Below are 20,492 nucleotides of genomic sequence, written 5' to 3'. Positions count from 1 at the left end.
GAACAAGACCCCAAACATTTAAAATGGTTCTTGAGGGAACAGTGATGGTGCAAACATGTATTATAAGGGATAAAATACCCTGTGCAGTATGTCAAAAGGATATTGCAAGTCACCTCAGAGTTTAATGAACTTATAAAAGAACGTTGCCTTCAACTTTGGTCCTCTCTATGGGCACAGAAATCCTCAGCGACTTGCAATATCCTTGCCATGTTCAGCAGGAGGTATTTTATCCCATATATAGCACATAATTCCTCAAGTTGTTCAAAAACACATACTACATGGCCATAGCTAAAGACAGTAGTTCACATTTTGGATGGACGACATTTGGTGAGATTCAGGGACCCTCAGTACATTCTCAAAGAGCAAACACATCAGTCTGTCTCCATCAGTGACTGAAGGCCTCTAAAGGAGAATGCACAAGATGCTTTCAATGAAAATTGATATTATGAGAGCAGATATCCCCAATAATACCCGGGTGTGTGAGCAGCCAGCAGGCCAGTGAGCAATAACAGCTCTTCTTGCTTTGGTATGAAATGGAAGTGCAACCAGAGGATGCTCAAGACCTGCCTGTTCGATCAGTAGCGTGCCCCCCCGCGCCTTGAAACCCTCACGGGTATGTAGTGCGCTTTACAAATGACTGATTGATTGAACCAGAGACTACCAGACCCTGGGGAGATCCATCAGAAGTTATTAAAGTAATGTGTGTAATTCTAGGTGCTCCAACTCGTAAATAGATTTCAGTTTAAAAAAAAACAAGAGAGTATTTAAAGTTTCTAAGGCACCTGTAGAATAATCAGAATCCGTATCATAGCAAAAAACAAATTCGAAATCTTTACGTGTGCAGGGGTGGGGTTTGATGGTGAGGTGTTCCACGATTATAAATAACATGCCTCCTTCTCACAGTTTGGAAGAGCGCTTCCTGTTCGATGTTTCATGATGTATAACTCTTTCCAGAAGGCTCCACCCTACAGGTTCTAGAGGCATCAAACCAGACTCCAGCTCCATGCCGTTGTTTATCAGGAGGTTGTCTACAGGAATATCATGAAAAAACTATTGTGTGCTAAATTTAATAGACAAAAATGCTATCCCCTTGGTCATTGATATAATCATCTATGGAAGTATCATCTGAGATATATGTTCAATTGTTAACTCCAATGGGAGATCTTTTTTTGTAAATTATATTTGGGACACAATATTCAGAAAATTATATTCTTGTACCACACTCCGAAAAGAATAGAGATTTATAAGACAGCATAGCCTCACGCCTAACCGGAATGAAGTATGGAAATCGTAACTGTTCCTCAATCCCCCCCCCCCCCTTATTGCCGCTGTGCCGCTGCGGACACTCTTCTCTCTTGATATCGCTATACTCCTGCAGTCGCTGAACCTCAGTCATTCGACAACTTCCCCCCTCCATGGTCATAGTCCTCTCGCCCTCTCGATTGCAGATATTGGGTCTTCGGGAGAGTTCAATCTCCTTGATATTCTGGTGCAGTTCTCTCATTGGCCTCATCGGGAGACCATCCTGCTCTCTCTATACAGATCCCCTCCCACCTGCAGGGATGTGCAGTCTGCCCTTTCCCAGATATAGCTTTTCTGGCCATCTCCTTGGACGGATAATCTTCTGTGCTTGGCAACGACTCCAAGGCGTCGCTGTGCTAACTGCTGCTCCGGCTGATGAAGAAGCTCCACAATATGACTCTCCGAGGCCCGGTAATGCGTGATATGTCAGTCGCAGGTATGAGGACAAATGGAACCTGTGATTTATGTTCCTGCTCAGCAGTGTTCTGAAAGCTTTTAACCCACCAGGCGATGAGCGAGAAAGAAGAGCGTGCTGCAGAAGGGACCATGGTAGTCCATTAGCATGCAGAGCCAACATCAGCGAGGCGGGATCCCGCGTTCATACAGCAAATCAATGAACATCAAACATTCTCCACGAGAAGAGAAGAATGGAGGTGGGAGGGATCACCGTCGAGACTAGGCCTTCATCACAAGGCATCGAAGAAGGTCCACATAGGACAACATTTGGGATTAAAATCATGCAATTCAATCCCTAATCATTTAGACGATATCCCATGTTTTGGAAGTAAAAAAGTTCACATGCTGTACATTGTGGCAATAAATGCATTCATGGACATCACTGGAAAATTGACATTTAAATACCTTAACGAGGTGGTCCTGCCCACCAGCTTTCAAATTTCAGACGAAAGCCTTAATTCAAGTCAATCAGATGTAAGAAACCAGTGAGCTCTAAAGCTTGAAGAGATATTCAAGTATTCTGCAATCTATGCAAAGTCCTCCATTGCTGTGTCCTAATTACAGAAGTAGTGCATAGCCCTTTTCTGGCCATAAACAGTCCAAATAGGGCTTAACTGATGCGCTGAGCCCCCATACTGACAAATAAGATGTGAAGAGCCCTTCTCTCCCTTCAATTACAGAGCCAGTTTCAAGGATAATTGTGTATTTTGCAAACCTCTTTATGTGTGTGCTAATTATGTAAGCAGGTTACAAAAAAGGAAGACCGACCGCAACTCAAAATCCACACTTCATTTTCCAAGGGTGAACATAATGGATTGTATTTACATGTTGGCATAATAGCGCCAGAGTGGTAAGATAGCGCAGTGCTATTACCATGACAATGGGCACTGTGCAGGAAGCTTCGCAAAGTCTTACAGAGCCTCTGAACGCTTCTGCTGGATGTCATGCATATTACATCAATGTTAGCAAGGCACGGTGAAGAGGTTTTATTTAAATTCATGTTAATAAATAATGAAACGCTTTCCCAAGGCATTCGTGCAGCGTAAATAATGTTCTAGGTAAAGGATTGTCAGTATACGTCAACCATTCTCCCATACCGAAGTGTACAAGCACACTGCATTGATGCCAACCACAGCCCCACAACAGTTGCCAGCAGCCGCAAACCACCAATTGGTTACAATGACACCAGAGATGTGTCATGTACTTAGTGCTTATTATGTACCAGCGAAGGGTTTCAGAGAAAACAAGACAGTGGCGCTCAAGCAGGATACCAAGAAAAGTGTATAAGGTACAAGAAGAACTGATGCTTCACGGTGCCACCAGTACAGAGGTGGACCCCAAACCTCTGAAATCCGTTAAGAGCCAGAGGCCCTGATTACTGTAAATATAGAGCAAAACCGGGCACACGTAATAGATAAACAGTTGATACACAATTGATCAAATTATCTGAAGGTCGACACCGGTAGTTCCATTAACGCAGTTTTATATAACTAATGTTCGTGAGAAAAGCAACAACGCCAGCCGACACGTGTTTCGTCAACAGGTCGATGCCTGTGACTCTTCAGGGCTGTGCAGAGCGTTAAGCGGGTATTGGTGTATCGGTGATAAATCTGACCCGATAGTCGGGTAATGAGAGCCAAAAGTAAGACAACGAATGTACTGTGAGAACACGGGCGGGTACGTCCGTGCAACGGCGAAGCCTGTAGGTGCAGGAAACCGCCAATGCTCGTCTCGTGATTACCCGACTATCGGGTCGGATTTATCACCGATACACCGACACCCGCTTAACGCTCTGCACAGCCCTGAGGAGTCACAGGCATCGACCTGTTGACGAAACACGTGTCGGCTGGCGTTGTTGCTTTTCTCACGAACGTTACTTATATAAAACTGCGTTAATGGAACTACCAGTGTCAACCTTCAGATAATTTGATCAATTGTGTATCAACTTTTTATCTATTACGTGTGCCCGGTTTTGCTCTATATGTACTTAGTGCTTAGTTTGTAAAAAAATAACTGCCAGGGCCCTTGTCATGAGAACACTGCAGGTTGCACCCTCCATTGTTCCTGCCAGCGCTGCAAATGACAGTACCAACACGACTCCTAACCATCACACTCTTACATTATAAGTGTGACAATACTAACCAAGGCCCCCAAATGGCTTGGGTGGCATGTATTAGTCATTTTTAATGTGTATTGAATGAATAAACAGCTTTTGTTGGGCTCATACCTAAATTAGGCAGACAGCGCCACCATGTGGCCGATTGTCATTTTCGCAGGTGCTTGCAATTAAGTGCCGGTGCCTGGCTGAAATTATTATTATTATTGAATTTTATACCGCGCACGGTTACCATGAGGCATCCCAGCGCTTATAAATTAAGCACTGTGTACTCTGCTTTCTTGTGCGGCATCGCCATAGCAGGTGTGCATTGCAGGATTTGGCAGCATTTGAAAAAGTGTGAACCTGCATGCTGAGCTCTGGTTGGAGTGGCTGCAGGTATGCTGCATGCTGAGCTCTGGTTGGAGTGGCTGCAGGTATGCTGCATGCTGAGCTCTGGTTGGAGTGGCTGCAGGTATGCTGCATGCTGAGCTCTGGTTGGAGTGGCTGCAGGTATGCTGCATGCTGAGCTCTGGTTGGAGTGGCTGCAGGTATGCTGCATGCTGAGCTCTGGTTGGAGTGGCTGCAGGTATGCTGCATGCTGAGCTCTGGTTGGAGTGGCTGCAGGTATGCTGCATGCTGAGCTCTGGTTGGAGTGGCTGCACGTATGCTGCATGCTGAGCTCTGGTTGGAGTGGCTGCAGGTATGCTGCATGCTGAGCTCTGGTTGGAGTGGCTGCAGGTATGCTGCATGCTGTGCTCTGGTTGGAGTGGCTGCAGGTATGCTGCATGCTGAGCTCTGGTTGGAGTGGCTGCAGGTATGCTGCATGCTGAGCTCTGGTTGGAGTGGCTGCAGGTATGCTGCATGCTGTGCTCTGGTTGGAGTGGCTGCAGGTATGCTGCATGCTGAGCTCTGGTTGGAGTGGCTGCAGGTATGCTGCATGCTGAGCTCTGGTTGGAGTGGCTGCAGGTATGCTGCATGCTGAGCTCTGGTTGGAGTGGCTGCAGGTATGCTGCATGCTGAGCTCTGGTTGGAGTGGCTGCAGGTATGCTGCATGCTGAGCTCTGGTTGGAGTGGCTGCAGGTATGCTGCATGCTGAGCTCTGGTTGGAGTGGCTGCAGGTATGCTGCATGCTGAGCTCTGGTTGGAGTGGCTGCAGGTATGCTGCATGCTGAGCTCTGGTTGGAGTGGTTGGAGTGGCTGCAGGTATGCTGCATGCTGAGCTCTGGTTGGAGTGGCTGCAGGTATGCTGCATGCTGAGCTCTGGTTGGAGTGGCTGCAGGTATGCTGCATGCTGAGCTCTGGTTGGAGTGGCTGCAGGTATGCTGCATGCTGAGCTCTGGTTGGAGTGGCTGCAGGTATGCTGCCTGGTTAAAGGCACAGACTTTGATGGGTGTGTTGACCATGTGCAGACGAGAGGTAATTCTAGTTTCCAGGGTTGGCTGCATCTTGAGAAGCTTCCAGGTTACTTTCATGTCAAACTTGTATTTCACTGCTCGTGTGGAGGGGGGGGGGGGGGGGTTAAGGTTAATCATGTGTAGATTTGCTTGGCTTCCCACATGACCTATATACTTGTAACTTCACCAAACGTGTTGTGCTCTCCTGCACTGTGGCATAGAGAAATGCAGCTTGGCCAGTTCATTGTGTCTGTGCGGAGGTAGCACTCTGCTGGCATCTCAGCAACAGTTCTCCGTTGCATTCTGGTACATGCAGTTCTTGGCCTGTATCAATAGTCATACCTTTAGTCTAGGCATGATGTCCTTGGTGTTCTTTTAAAGTTGTTTCAGATTTCACACAGGAGATGTCGACTGGCTGATCCGAAGTCACTGCGCTTATGGCCAGGTAGCTGTCACTCAGCATCTCAGGAATTTGGGGATTATTAATGTGATGGTTTGCAAGGGTATTTATACTACGTCCACCTGGATGTGGGCCTGTGATGCAAGGTTCCTTATGAAGGGCTCACCTGAATGCTGCTCATCTGCTGTGTATGTGTGTGGGCTGTATGTGGGGCTCTTGGTGGAACTGGTATCTTATTTCTCCTGTGTCCTTCGTGACATTCAAAGCTGGGTGGGAGCTCCCCATGGTTTCTGACGTGTGTTTTACAACCATACTTGTTGCAGATAGTTGAGTGAATGATGTGTGCTTGTTCAATATTATCATGTCGTTCGGTACAGTCCCATGTGTGGGTGACTTCTGGCACCTAGTGTGCTGGTGGTGCCTTTGGTGGCTTGTGAACAAGCCCACAAAAGCGACTGAAGAGCCTCTAGTATTTCCTTCCAGTGGCAGTGTGGGTTGGTGGTCAGAGCACCAATGTGCACATTGCGTTTGACTGGTTCGGCGCCCCGCCTGGTGCCTGTGCATTGAGTTTTCAGCTTTGTAGTTCTTTTAATGGCAGGAATGGTCATGTTTTGTGCCAATGCTTGTCTATGGGGCACGGTGTGTGGGCGTGGTGTTGAGTCATGCTCCCCGATGGGTGTATTTCTATGAGTTTATCTCTTTGTGTTCTCTCTCTATCTGCTGTGCATGAGATGTCGCTAGTGAAACCCCAGCTCCAAGGCCAGTGAGTGCTGAAATGATTTACGGAAGAGCGGAAGCAGGAAGCGCTGAGGTCCCGGCCTGGTGGAGGAGGGTGTCTTTCAGAGGTGGCCCTAGTAGGTGCCACAGTCTGGGCTCTTGCTCCAAGTGAAAGGCCTGCAGCTCCTTCCAGAAGAGCGGGGAGGTTGCCAGAGTAGGCCGGGATCATTAGGACACTTTACCCCACACACTTTTACGCCGCCTGCCATTACTCCGCAGTTTTAACACCACAAAATCTTTTACAATGCAGAGCTTTACACTGCAAACTATTAAAATGCATTCCCCATTACAACGTAATTTACTATTCTAACTCCACTGTGGCGTTACTTGGGGAATGCGATGTAATAGTTTGCGGTGGAAATCCCTGCGTTGTAAAAGATTTGGTGGTGTAAAAACTGCGGGGTAGTGGCACTGCGGAGTAGCGCGTGCGGGGTAAAGCATGTTCCCGGCTGGAATGGAGTACAGAGGACATTCCGCGCAGAGCAGAAGGCCTGACTTCTCGTCACCTTTGGTCCCTCGCGTGGAGAGGACGCAGCTGCAGGAGTCACTCCATCCTTCGCAGACCTAATCTTAGCTGCCAGGTCTGAGGTGGGGTTTGCGGTACCTGCCTTATGGATGGCAGCAGGTCTTGAATACGCTGCAGATCAGGGGGGGCCAGTGGAGGTCTTTGAAGGTGAGAGACCCTTGACCAGGCTGGACCCTACAAGAAGAGTGTTCTGTATGGAAGTTGGGAGTCATTTAGGGATGCCTTAAAGCACTTTTTCTCCCTTTAGATGAAATCTGACCAGAGTTTGCACGATTCTTTGGTAGACGGAGCCTATTAGAAATCCTGTTACTTTGCAGAGCAGGGTGAGTTAGTGTTCGGTGGTGTTTATTTTGCATTTAGGGACAGCCATGAAGCCATGTGAAAGAGGATGATTTACCACAGTCTGGGAGTTGAACGGGGAAGCTGCCCAAATTCATTGCCAAGAGCCAACCTTATACTGGGGTTACTTGCTGTCAGTGTTTCATCGTGTCCTCTTCAATTTAACGTTGTTGACTTTTTGTGATCTTTACTCATACTGTCCATGCATGGACTTTACAATCTATCCGTTGGCGTGATGGCCAGTTGTACTTTTCTAGTCTGCCAGCTGTTTGGTGAAGTTCTTGAATGCCAGTTACGCCTGGCCTTGGAGTCTGTAACCCACCTCGCTCGCTCAGGCCCAGCGAGTCTTTGTGTCTGAACCTGGCATCGGTAGTGCAACAGCTAAACATTGTAACTATGTGAGAGCTAAAACTATTGGCCTTGTCAGAGATCTTTTCTCAAGGCTATACTACTGGCAAAAGTAATGTGAGATCCAAGTTCGACATAAGCTTCCCCATTTGAGTAAATTGGTATATTTGGGGTGGCCTGCTTTATTTAGCTGTGCGACAATTCTGCCATCACTGGAAGTGATGCGAAATGGGCTTCCTTCGGGTACCACATGTTTTTACAGCTGTACTCTCGATGCAATGTTTTGGGGTTAATGTCCCTGTACTGTGACTTGGGCCCTGAGGTCCTCATGTACGAAGGGATTTAGTGTTCACAAACCTTCCGAATCGGTAAATCAGAGGGTTTGGAAAGGCCAAAACCCTTTTTGAAATATACTAGAGCCATTTAGCTATTTAGAAAAGGTTTTCCGAATCGCTACCTGGTTTCAGAATTGTTTGCTATTGTAAGAGGTGTGTTATGTCCATTCCTTCCGAATAGCACTTCTGACCATGACGAGTTAATCTTTTGCAACCATAATCCGATCTCAAAACATTGAAAAGTTCCCGACTCCCAAACCACAGGACCCCTGCCAGCTCTCAGCGAAACCCTTTTTTGTTTGTTATAAACACAGTCGTGTTTTATTTAAGGAAAACAGGTTTGCAGTATACACTCAGTCATGCTATAATGTCACCATCGAATGGCTTCAGTGTTTGGCAGCATATAGTGAGTTACGCATAATGTCCTCCTCGCGCACTGAATGCATATACTCAGTCATGCTGTAATGTCCTCGTCATGTGGCGGCCTCGATATTTGGCAGAATGTACTCAGTTATGCTATAATGTTTTTTTGCATCTAGCGACTTTTGTATTTATAGCATGTACTCAGTCGTGCTATAATGTTGTTGCCACTTACTAGCTTCACCATGGCAATGTGACACCAGGGTCCTGACTGTGCTCCGACTCCCACCGTTGGCAGTGTATACTCTATTATGTCATATTACCCCCGTGCAATAACCAGGCCACCAGGAGCTGTGTGTTTAGGAGAGCCGCGTCACTTGGATGAGCTGTCGATCTTAAGTTGCATAAAGCAGGACTGTGGGGGGATGCTCGTATCACAAACTTTCATCTAATTCGGCTTTCTTTCACTCAGAATGTCAGACGCTCTTTACATCCTCCCGCTGTAACCTAGGTCTTGTTTCTTCCACTCTCCTAGCTCCAGCATCTCTTCCACTGCGAAGAAGAAGAGGCGATAAGAGGCTGGGACCTGAAATATTGAACCCCAGCACAGCCCACTGCAGTGAACCCCACAACCTCACCCATGGACAGCTACTGACAGGTAACCAGGATGTTTTTAAAGCACTGACGACCTGATGGTACTCACAGCTACTTCTTCCTCCAGGAGGGTCGAGCTAGGCAAGTGACTGGAGGTGTAAGAGGAGAATGTCTGGGGGGCCACCTATATCTATAAACCTTTCACCTACCACAGCAGTATCCAGGGGGTGCGTCCCACTACCACAGCAGTATCCAAGGGGTGTGTCCCACCACCACAGCAGTATCCAAGGGGTGTGTCCCATCACCACAGCAGTATCCAAGGGGTGTGTCCCACCACCACAGCAGTATCCATGGGTGTGTCCCACCACCGCAGCAATATCCAGGGGTTGTGCCTCACCACCACAGCAGTATCCATGGGGTGTTTCCCACCACCACAGCAGTATCCAAGGGGTGTGTCCCACCACCACAGCAGTACCCAAGGGATGTGTCCCACCACCATAGCAGTATCCACAGGGGGTGCGTCCCACTACCACAGCAGTATCCAGGGGGTGTGCCCCACCACCACAGCAGTATCCAAGGGGTGTGTCCCACCACCACAGCAATATCCAGGGGTTGTGTCTCACCTCCACAGCAGTATCCATGGGGTGTGTCCCACCACCACAGCAGTATCCAAGGGGTGTGTCCCACAACCACAGCGGTAACCAAGGGGTGTGTCCCACTACCACAGCAGTATCCAAGGGGTGTGTCTCACCACCACAGCAGTATCCAAGGGGTGTGTCCCACCACCACAGCAATATCCAGGGGTTGTGTCTCACCTCCACAGCAGTATCCATGGGGTGTGTCCCACCACCACAGCAGTATCCAAGGGGTGTGTCCCACAACCACAGCGGTAACCAAGGGGTGTGTCCCACTACCACAGCAGTATCCAAGGGGTGTGTCTCACCACCACAGCAGTATCCAAGGGGTGTGTCCCACCAACACAGCAATATCCAGGGGTGTGTCCCACCATCACAGGAGGATCCAGGGGGTGTTTCCCATCACCACAGCAGTATCCATGGGGTGTGTCCCACTACCACAGCAGTATCCAAGGGGTGTGCCCAACCACCACAGCAATATCCAGGGGTCGTGTCTCATCACCACAGCAGTATCCAAGGGGTGCGTCCCGCCACCACAGCAGTATCCAGGGGTGTGACCCACCACCACAGCAGTATCCAAGGGGTGTGTCCCACCACCACAGCAATATCCAGGGGTTGTATCTCACCACCACAGCAGTATCCAAGGGGTGTGTCTCACCACCACAGCAGTATCCAAGGGGTGTGTCCCACTACCACAGTAGTACCCAAGGGGTGTGTCCCACTACCACAGCAGTATCCAAGGGGTGTGTCCCACCATCACAGGAGGATCCAGTGGGTGTGTCCCACCACAACAGCAGTATCCAAGGGGTGTGTCCCACCACCATAGCAGTAACCAAGGGGTGTGTCCCACCACCACAGCACTATCCAGGGGTTGTGTCTCACCACCACAGCAGTATCCAAGGGGTGTGTCCCACCATTACAGGAGGATCCACGGGGTGTGTCCCACCACCACAGCAGTATCCAAGGGGTGTGTCCCACTACCACAGCAGTATCCAGGGGGTGTGCCCCACCACCACAGTAGTATCCAAGGGGTGTATCCCACCACCACAGCAATATCCAGGGGTTGTGTCTCACCACCACAGCAGTATCCAAGGGGTGTGTCTCACCACCACAGCAGCATACAAGGTGTGTGTCCCACTACCACAGGAGTATCCAAGGGGTGTGTCCCACCACCACGGCAGTATCCAAGGGGTGTGTCCCACCATCACAGGAGGATCCAGGGTGTGTGTCCCACCACTACAGCAGTATCCAGGGGGTGCGTCCCACTACCACAGCAGTATTCAGGGGGTGTGCCCCACCACCACAGCAGTATCCAAGGGGTGTGACCCACTACCACAGCAGTATCCAGGGGCTGTGTCCCACCACAGTAGAATCTAGGGGGCGTGTGACTAATACTGAACACTCATTGGTGCTGTTGCACATTTCTGTTATCGTACACTGCGCTCTCAGTCCATGAGTGGCTAAAAGCAAGTCCTCCACAGTGGTGACCCTTATTCTCCCCATTGTGACTTCACTCAGTTGATCTTGGAGACTGAAAATTCTGTATTGATTGGCACCAATGCCAATATGAACCATGCCCATTCAATTCGGGGTGTGATATTTCACCAGGTAAAAAGTGACAGTGACTAGTGGCATCGTGTACTAAAAATTTATTTGGTGAAAGTGGATGTAATTTGCACTCTGACTTGCATTTGTGTTCTAAAAATTGATCTATCTATTAATTGTTTGATACGCAAAATACAGAATCGTGGTGAGTCGCAATTTGACCTACCGCATACATTTTTATGAGGTAGGCCACAAATTGCGATCCACTACCATTTTCTGCAGTCACAGGCATCGTGGCCCACTGTGGTCAGCAGACCATCATGTTTATGATTGCTTTTAAATAAAGCAGTCCTTTTTTTTAAACGCATCCCGTTTTCCTAAAAGAAAATACGATGCGTTTAAAAAAATTAAAATGACATATTGTACAGACATTTTTTATTAACAAGCAGTGACCCCGTAGACCACTGCCTAAGCCTATGACATGTTTTTTAAATGTACACTAATGCGAAGGAACCCTTTGTGATCCCTTCTCATTTGTGAATGGATTGGCACCTCCTTTGAGGTGGTGGTAAAACAGTAATATTTTGCAACCAAGTTTCGTTCCCAAAACATTCCATAAGGACTCGCTATTTGGGAGGTACCCCCTAAACACGCCCCTTAAAAATAGTGATTTGTTATTGTTATCCAACCCCATCTAATGGTTCTGAGAACCTTTTTCAAATCGTTAAATGGGCTTTGTACAAAAAAGGGCATTAGCGTTCACTATCAGAGGGTTTGTGAATGCTAAATCCCTTATTACACGAGGGCCTGGCTTGTCTCCTTGCAGGGAGAGCTGGAAGTGGGCCCCGATCATGAGAGATTAATGTGAGACTTCCCCAGGTCTTGGTTCAAGAATGTAGCAAGAGTGCCATGTACCTTAATGCTAGCACAGAAAATTAGCCTTGCTATCCCTTGTTTGGTAGTAAAATGGTCATAATTGTAATGTGCTGGGACCCTCACATTCATGGGCCTCTGTGCCACTCCATCTGCTGCACCAATGATAGTGAGGACCCTGGCTTGGTGACATGAAAGAGGCTGATTTAGGCATCACTGCTGGTCAGAGATTCTTTGCTTTGCAATTGGATTGAACCTTGCTAAACCCATAAATGGAAGGCAGTGTGTCAGGCCAGTAACCAGGAACAGATGTTGCCGCCACGGAAGCGTTCTGTGAGCAGAGCATTCACCTTGGAAGGCAATGCAGCGCTATTTTTAGACAGAGCCAGCCCCTATGGTGGCCAAGCTAGAGCCAAAAACCTGAGTGGAAGCTCCACCTTTTCAGTACAGGCCTATCTACATGCTACTGCAGGCAGGTCATATTTTCTGATGAAGGACTGCAAGCTAAGCAACCGAAACATGTTGAATCTAATCCAGAACAACCTGTTCTGCTAAAGATTTTCACTAGGTCAAAAACGCATTTCTCATTAGCTTAAAGGTAGCTCTAAATGTGGTGTTAAACTGCCATCTTTCAACATGAAGAATGTAAAAAGAAATGCAATTTTGCTGTTTGTCCCCTTCCAGTCTTTTGTGCCCAAACAATCTCATCTCACAGTTCTCTACACCAGCCCAGTGAAAGTGTTTAGAGCCTCCTCCTGCGTAACCACCAAATAATGTCTCCCTTCTGTCGTCTGTCTTATGATCTTCACCTAAAACGTAGTGTTGGATCTTTTAGTTCAGCCTAGCTCTTCCTTTTCCCTTTATCGCTCACTTCCTGATCAGAAATTAATGAATATGGGATGCACACGAGGGGATGACACAACCCCAACCCAACTATTATGTACTTCATTGGCCCCGGTTAAGACATTGAAGTCCTTCGGCTGCTAAGCTGAGTCATGGACCCAACTATTCTGAACTCAGTCGCCTTTTCACAGTCCAAACAGCTGGAAGAAAAAAGAACACATAGATTCTACAGTGGGTCTCATTAAAAAATGATACTATTGCCTTCTCTCTTGTTTGATACAATACTTTGATTCTGTACGGCCAAACTGGAGAGAAAACAGGAAACAGTATCGTGTCTATCCTTTCAGGAATTTCAAACAAATGTCAGCCATAAAACAGCTCTTATTGTGATGACAGTAAGGTCAAGCAACATTGGAGTCTGGTGTAAGCAAGGTCAGGGGCCATTGGCATGGGAGTCTGGGTGTGCAAGTTCAATCATTGAAGACAAACAAGGCATGAAGAAAACATAGGACCATGAAAAAGATGTATTGAAATACTAGGGAATGAGAGTCTATCAAATGACCTGTGTTGGTGAATAAAAGGAGAGTCCGGGTGAACAGAGTGTTGAAAAAGACTATGACAAATCCGATATAAATATAGAAATCCTAGTAGCGGGTTACATTGATTTTTAAGTTGTCTAGAGTGGCCGATCATATCCCATCATAAGTGAAGAGAGAGCGAACAATGCAAGAGTGACTGATGTGGGCAATGGAAGATGTTGGACCAAATCTCCAAAGATAAAATATGAGAAATAGGAATGCTGGTAGACAAACGTCAGCTAGTAAGAGGAATATTAAATGAGCAAGTAGGTAAGTATAGGAAACTGAGCGCATAGGAGCGGAGTGCCATAAAGACTTAAGAAACTATTGAAGACAGAGAGCTGAGAGCTGAGCTGTCTATCAGCCCATCATGGCTCTCCATGATCACCAGTTCACAGATCCCGCCCTTGTATTTTGGGGGCGATGCAGATTTCCATCTAGATAGGATACACATTTTTGCACCGTCTAATGATCTAGAAAACCATATCATCTGGTGGCTATTCAAGCCAGCAAACCTTTACACAACAAGTAGCATGACTAGTGAAGCAGACTAAGGAAAAAGGAACCCACAAGATGCCCTCATCAAGCTCCATACTTAAGATCAGTTTGATGGCTATAGAGGCCTGAACATATGCACATTTCAGCCAGATTTCTGGCATCTTCAACAGGAAGCATCAAGGCTTAAGTTAGTACATTAGCAGTGTAGAGTTTAGATGGTTGCCAGGGCCAGCCTAGTAGGACTTTGTCAAAGCTAAATTTGAGTCTCTAATAAGGGTGGCCACTTCGCGGAGTTCCACTCTCAAATCTGTGAAACCTTGACTCACTCTGCTCTGCTCCACCCCAAATAATAAAATGGGAACCTCACATACCCTTGGTAAAGCAACTCTACCTTTACATACTAAAGAACTTATAGTCACCCCACAAAATAGTGATTGGAAGTATAGCAAGCAGTGAGAGATGTGATGATTTTGGGTTCCCCCTAACCTATGGAGAGGACCAAGCAGATGCCTTGAACACAAAGAGCACATCATGCTGAACAAATCGGTAGTGGTCCCATCCTCCTAGACCCACCGCCAATCAAAGTTATGGGCATAAATACAATCCTAACCAAAGGTCCTGCAAAGCATTATGGGACGAGATTCTAGAGAGCAGTGTGCTGAGCTAGGGAGAGTTGCTGGGGCTTGAGGAATGGTTTCCTCTAAGTCTGGTGGGTCTGATGGAGGTGCCCATCCCACTGGGCACCTCAACAGTGATCCTTGGTGGATAGCAGCTCAGAGACTGCTCTAGCATAAAGTTGCCCTCCTCTTTGCATCCGGATCCTTGCGTCCTCCATCTCGCCCGGGGACCCATCTCGCCTGGGTGAACTCTTAGTAAAGGGGGACTGGACCCCATCCCCGGCCCGTGTGTTTTCTGAGGTGGGGAAGCACCGTCGCGCTTCCCCGAGAGTAGGGACAGGGGAGGGCTGCTGCCATCCCCACGTGGCCGCTCTCCCTGCTCCCCGTGCTCGTGTCTGGGGGGAGCAGGAGGTGACCACAGAGGGCTGCCGTCTGCCCAGACTTCCATACATGTTTCCAGCTCCTGAGGCAGCACGCATGGGTGCTGCTGGGGCAGGGAGCCAGCGAGGACAGCTTGGGGTGGGCTTCCCGAGCTGCCCTCCACTAAGGATCACTGTTGAGGTGCCCGGTGGGATGTGCACTTCCATCAGACACACCAGACTCAGAGGAAACCATTCCTCAAAAGCGCGGGTCTCCCTGGCTCAGGAGAGCCAATACTATAATATTCACTGCTTTCTAGAATCTCGCCCCATAACACTTTGCGGGGCCTTTGGTTGCATTGTATTTTTGCCCATAGCTTTGCTTGGAGTGGTCCTAGGAAGATTAGATCACCACCGAATGGCTCAGCATGATATGCTCTTTGTGTTCAAGACATCTGCTTGGTCCTCTATCTAGGTTAGAGGGGACCCCAAAATTGTCACCTCTCTCACTGCCTGATATGTTTCAAAGCTCACTTTTGTGATGTGGCTATATGCTCTTTGCCATGTAAAGATGAAGTTGCTTTACCAAAGGTATTGGGTGTGGGTGAAGGTGCAGGAGCAGGAGCTAACTCCGCTATGTGGCGTAGTCGGAGTTTTCACCTGAACTCTGTGCTCCCAATGGAATGCGGAGTTGGCAAAACTCTGCTAGCGGAGCGGAGTTCACCCCCCACCGCTAGTCTCTGATCCCTGAGTTCTTTGTTGTGTAGTGCCAGCAGGTCTGACCATACATCATTCTTGCATTGTATCATCAGCCTTTCATGCCATCTGTGCTTAAATGATAAGGCTTTAGGTTCTGAAAGGAGTAAATTAATAATGCTGTCGTAAATATCAGGAATTACATCCCTGAACTGGCCCACAATACCTAAGTACCATCTGGTAGGGGAGAAGATGAGAACATAAGGTGCGGGCGGCCATAGCTTAGATCCTAAACAGCACAATAGTTGGAGGTAACTCAACAGCTCAGATGGAGTGAGTTCGAATTCAGTGCAAAGGTTTGCAAAGGATCAAAGGTCGCTCAGAAAGCAGGTATCCAACAGCGACAAGACCCAAATCAGACTATTCGTTCCCGTAAAAGGGTCAGCCAGCCGCCCTGATTATTGTATTCTGCTTATGTTGGAGTTTCATAATTGAGAATGCTAAAGACTTTTATCTATTTGTGTAGAAAATGCCAAGCAAGGGTTTAGATCTTCATTGTTTATTCCAGTTCACTATATAACACACTGAAGTCACTTGGATAAAACACGTTTTTTAACATCAACTTAAACATGCTTGTATCTGCAAGACGGGAGGAGTTGAGCAAGCCATATTAGCTGATGCGCATTGAAATAGCGTTGCATGTGTGGGATTCCGAGGCCACCAGATGTTGTCGTGGCATACCGGTTTGGCATCTAGAGTCTTGGCCTGACAGAGTTCCATCTAACCTTCTTAATCATAGCAATCAGGAGTTACTTAGGAAACCTCAGGGGTAATAGAGCTAATATATATTTAAATTTCAATGACAGAGACAATTTTACCGCCAGGACCCTACCCCCATATCAATAATTGGAGATCCAACAACGATAAGCAGTCGGTAGAAGTCTCCTGTATGATAGGGTGCATATTATCAATCACCAGATTGGTGAATTCCGGATTAATCAACATGCCCAATGACTTGAGTTGTACTGATCACCTGAAGGGGTGACCATGAAGCACTGATCTTCTGGAGTCCAGAGATGGTCATGCCATGGATAGGGCTTCACTTTGGGATCCATTAAGTTAGCATAAAAAGAATGCTGAAGCTCTCGCGATCAGATCCAGGAGACGAGCTACTGAAGGTATCTTGGTGAGACAGCGTGAGGAGTGTATTAAATAGTAAAATCTCCACTGAACCCACAGGCATGTCGATTTTCCTAATGTGTTAGCATGTTACAGTTTCTAAGAGTGCCCTTGCTGTGACAATTAACGACTCTAATGATTTCTTCATCACGCTTTCGCTGAGTAAGATCCCAAGTTTTAAATTTTTACACAAACATTAAATCAGTAAACAATCTGTTTTCCTTCCAGTATTTAATTCTAATTACAGAACTAGAGAAAATTAGGTCTTATTTAAAGTGGCTTTGCATGCAATTAATCATGTCTGCCTATCCAAATGAGTACATATTGACAACCCGGGCACTTAAAAATAGAGATGAAATGGCATAATGGATGTTTGAATAACTGGAGACAACGGGGCCAGTTCACAAACTACATCTTGCAGTGCCTGTAGTAGTACAACAATAGTGCTATTAACCTACACGTACTTATACATTCCGAGAGTTAGTGTCGCAGGGACAGAGGGGATTGTTTGGAAAATGGAGAATACTTATGACTAAAGGGGACGGGATCAGGGAGCAGTAAGGTGGGGTATAAAGAGGGGCATGCACCCACCCACAAAAGAATACACACATTGCTATTCACAAACTGCACTTCTAAAGTTGCTATAGCCAAGCGCGGGTCCCAAAACAGTACAGATGGAATATGTCCAGCGCCACACATGGCCAACCACTGATACTGCAACATCCTCCCATAGAGAATAATGGAGGTAGGGAATCACTATAAAACCCTGTAGCTAATAATGTTCAATTAAATCAAATAATTCAAAATAGTTAAAAGTATAAATATATATATAATTTAATGTAAAATGTAGCTAAAAACAACCCTTTTTTAATTTACAAATGAATATAACATTTTTATTTCATATATAATATTTCTTATTTATGTTAGGTAGGATTTATTTTTTTAAACCTCAGCAAAATAATTTCCGTTTAATATATTTAAACTAATTCAAGATTTTATTTAAGATGAAGTTTATAAAATAAACGTTTTCTTCCATTGCTCTGATTACTGACCCTAAATGGTCAGGTGTTACAAGGCAACATTATCTTTCATGTTAGAGGCACAACCATGATGCCTAAGTATGCTTCCTGAACAATTGAGGGATCTAAGGAACTTATTTTCCATCTACTATAAAAGTCTTCAAGCCTTGGAAAAGTAGTATACACGACGAAACACGTGGCAGCTGTCTGCATCCACGATATACACTTCGTATCAACATCATAAAGACTTTACACGATTTCTGCCTTTGTACCTTATACGAATATTTGTTGTATTGTATATATTGCATGGTGCTGTGTTTATTAAAACCCACTGACACCTAGGTCGATAAATCAACTTAAAGTTGGTTGTGCTCTGTAAATTTTGTTTTGTTGACTATTGAGATTACCACTGCTGTGATTACTGCTACAGAAATGACCACTGCAGTGATGACCACCACTGAGATTAACACTGTATTGATTACCGCTATTGAGATTACCACTTCTGAGATCAGCACTACTGAGATTACCAGTACTGAGATTACCACTGCAGGGATTACCATTATTGAGACAACCACAGCAGGGATTACCACTATTGAGATTACCACTGCTGGGATTACTGCTACTGAGATTACCACTGCTAAATTTACCACTGCTGAGATTACCAGTACTACTGCTGGGATTGCCACTATTGAGATTACCATCTATGAGATTAACATTGCTGAGATTACCACAACAAGGTTTACCTCTAATGAGATTACCACTGTTGAGATTACTGCTACTGAGATTACCTCTGAACGGATTACCACTGCTAAGATTACCTCTACTGAGATACCACTACTGTGATTACCACAGCAGTGATTACCACTATTTAGATTACCACTGATGCCATTACTGCTACAGAAATTGCCACTGCAGTGATTACCACTACTGAGTTTAACACTGCCTTGATTACCGCTAGTGAGATTACCACTTTTGAGATCACCACTACTGAGATTACCAGTACTGAGATTACCACTGCATTGATTACCGCTATTGAGATTACCACTTCTGAGATCACCACTACTGAGATTACCAGTACTGAGATTACCACTGCAGGGATTACCATTATTGAGACGACTTTAGCAGATCTACCACTATTGAGATTACCACTTCTGAGATTACTACTGCTGAAATTAGTGCTTCTGATATTACCACTCAAGGGATTGCCACTGCTGAGATTACCAGTACCATTGCAAGGATTACCATAAGTGAGATTACCCCTGTTGAGATTACTACCACATTGACTAAACCAGATACAAGAGTATGTATACTGAACCCTATGCTAACCTACACCTTAAAATGTATCTTTGTTTTATAACTATCGCTAAGCCTAAACATGCCCAAACATTACCCTCTGCTTTCCCCAGTGGTTACATTATACCGGTGGGTGCGAGTGGGCCCACAAGTACTTATTATAGAGCACCAGGACTCTTTGACTCAGTCCTGTGTGTGGTGGTTCTATTGGTCTGTGCACTGCATGTGCCTGTCCTGTCCACTAGCCACGACCAGGCCCAGGCATGGCTGTAACATACTCAGGGCCTCATTTAGGAAAAGTGTTGCATCTCTGCGTGATAAAAGCGATGCAACACTTTTCAGTGCACCCTCCGTGCACCTTGATGGATGCGCCGTATTTATAGTACGGCACACCATGTCGCAAGGAATGACAGATACATCAGGTTTCCTGACGTATCTGTCGGAACACAACCCATGCATTGCTGGAGTTGTGTCGTAAGCATGACGCAACTCCAGCAATGCATTGGGGAGGCCTAATCCTGTTTCACTGCATCACCCTTACGCCGGCTGAGAGGCAGGCGTAAGGTTGTGACGCAGTAGCATCCTAAAAGTGGTGCAGTGAAATCTGATAGATTTTACGGCGCCACTTCTATGAGACATTTTCACGTGGCAACGTCCAACCTGCATACATTATACCTGACGCAGGTATAATGTAGCCCAGGCATTTACAAAGTGACGCATCTGCTTAGATGCATCACTTTGTAAATATGGCTCAACGTGGCACATTATTTACACCGCTGCTGTGTCACAAAAAGTGACGCAACGGCAGCGTAAAAGTGTCGCTTAGGGTCAGAGGGGAAGGTCTGGGTGGAATGTGGCAGGGTCACCGAACACCTCATTTTCCTGCATCTATTCTCATGTTAAGCCATTCTGTGTTTAGGAAAAGATACACTTTCAGGTTCATATAATACTATGTGGCACCCTGTAACAAGACCAGCATTTCAGGGTTTTTGCTGAGTATATCCCTGTTCTTTGTCCACTCACACAGGCATGCTATCAGTTTAGCTGGACCAGCCCCTTTGATATTTTAGTAGATGCTGGTATTTTTTGGTTGAACACTAACATTGTGGCCCACATGCTGTGGTTCTGCTTCATGAAGGGAGTTTGGGAAAAGACTGCTGCTTTTACTTTTTCACTTCCTGTCTCTCAGCAGATCTAAATTGTTGGGGACCGCAATAGCATTTTTATGATTAAGAAAAGAAGAAGAATCAAAAAGCGAATTTTGGACGTACTCTCTTTGTTACCACCGTTTCTTAACTTCCTCTTCCCAGCGAGACAAAGCAATGCACATCCTGCGCTTTTAAAGCTTTCTTGACAATTCTGACTATAGTTTTGTCTGTAAAATATTTGGGTTTTTATGAACTTTGTCTCATGTTTCCATTTCCCATC

The 20,492-nt window shown here is 46.3% G+C and overlaps 1 protein-coding gene across 2 annotated transcripts in view; it reads left to right on the top strand.

The window, feature by feature from the left end:
• The window catches only part of SRRM3 (serine/arginine repetitive matrix 3), a 361,844-nt gene that overhangs the window by 71,338 nt on the left and 270,014 nt on the right, over positions 1-20,492 (top strand). For both annotated transcript variants that reach the window (XM_085649611.1, XM_085649610.1), the window contains exon 2: positions 8,871-8,993. The gene's annotated coding sequence lies outside the window, so the exon portion shown is untranslated. The remainder of the gene's footprint in view (positions 1-8,870; positions 8,994-20,492) is intronic.

This window comes from Triturus cristatus, chromosome 3_2 (assembly GCF_964204655.1).
Source record: "Triturus cristatus chromosome 3_2, aTriCri1.1, whole genome shotgun sequence".
NCBI classification, from domain to species: domain Eukaryota; kingdom Metazoa; phylum Chordata; class Amphibia; order Caudata; family Salamandridae; genus Triturus; species Triturus cristatus.
This window is presented reverse-complemented; position numbering and strand designations above follow the sequence as displayed.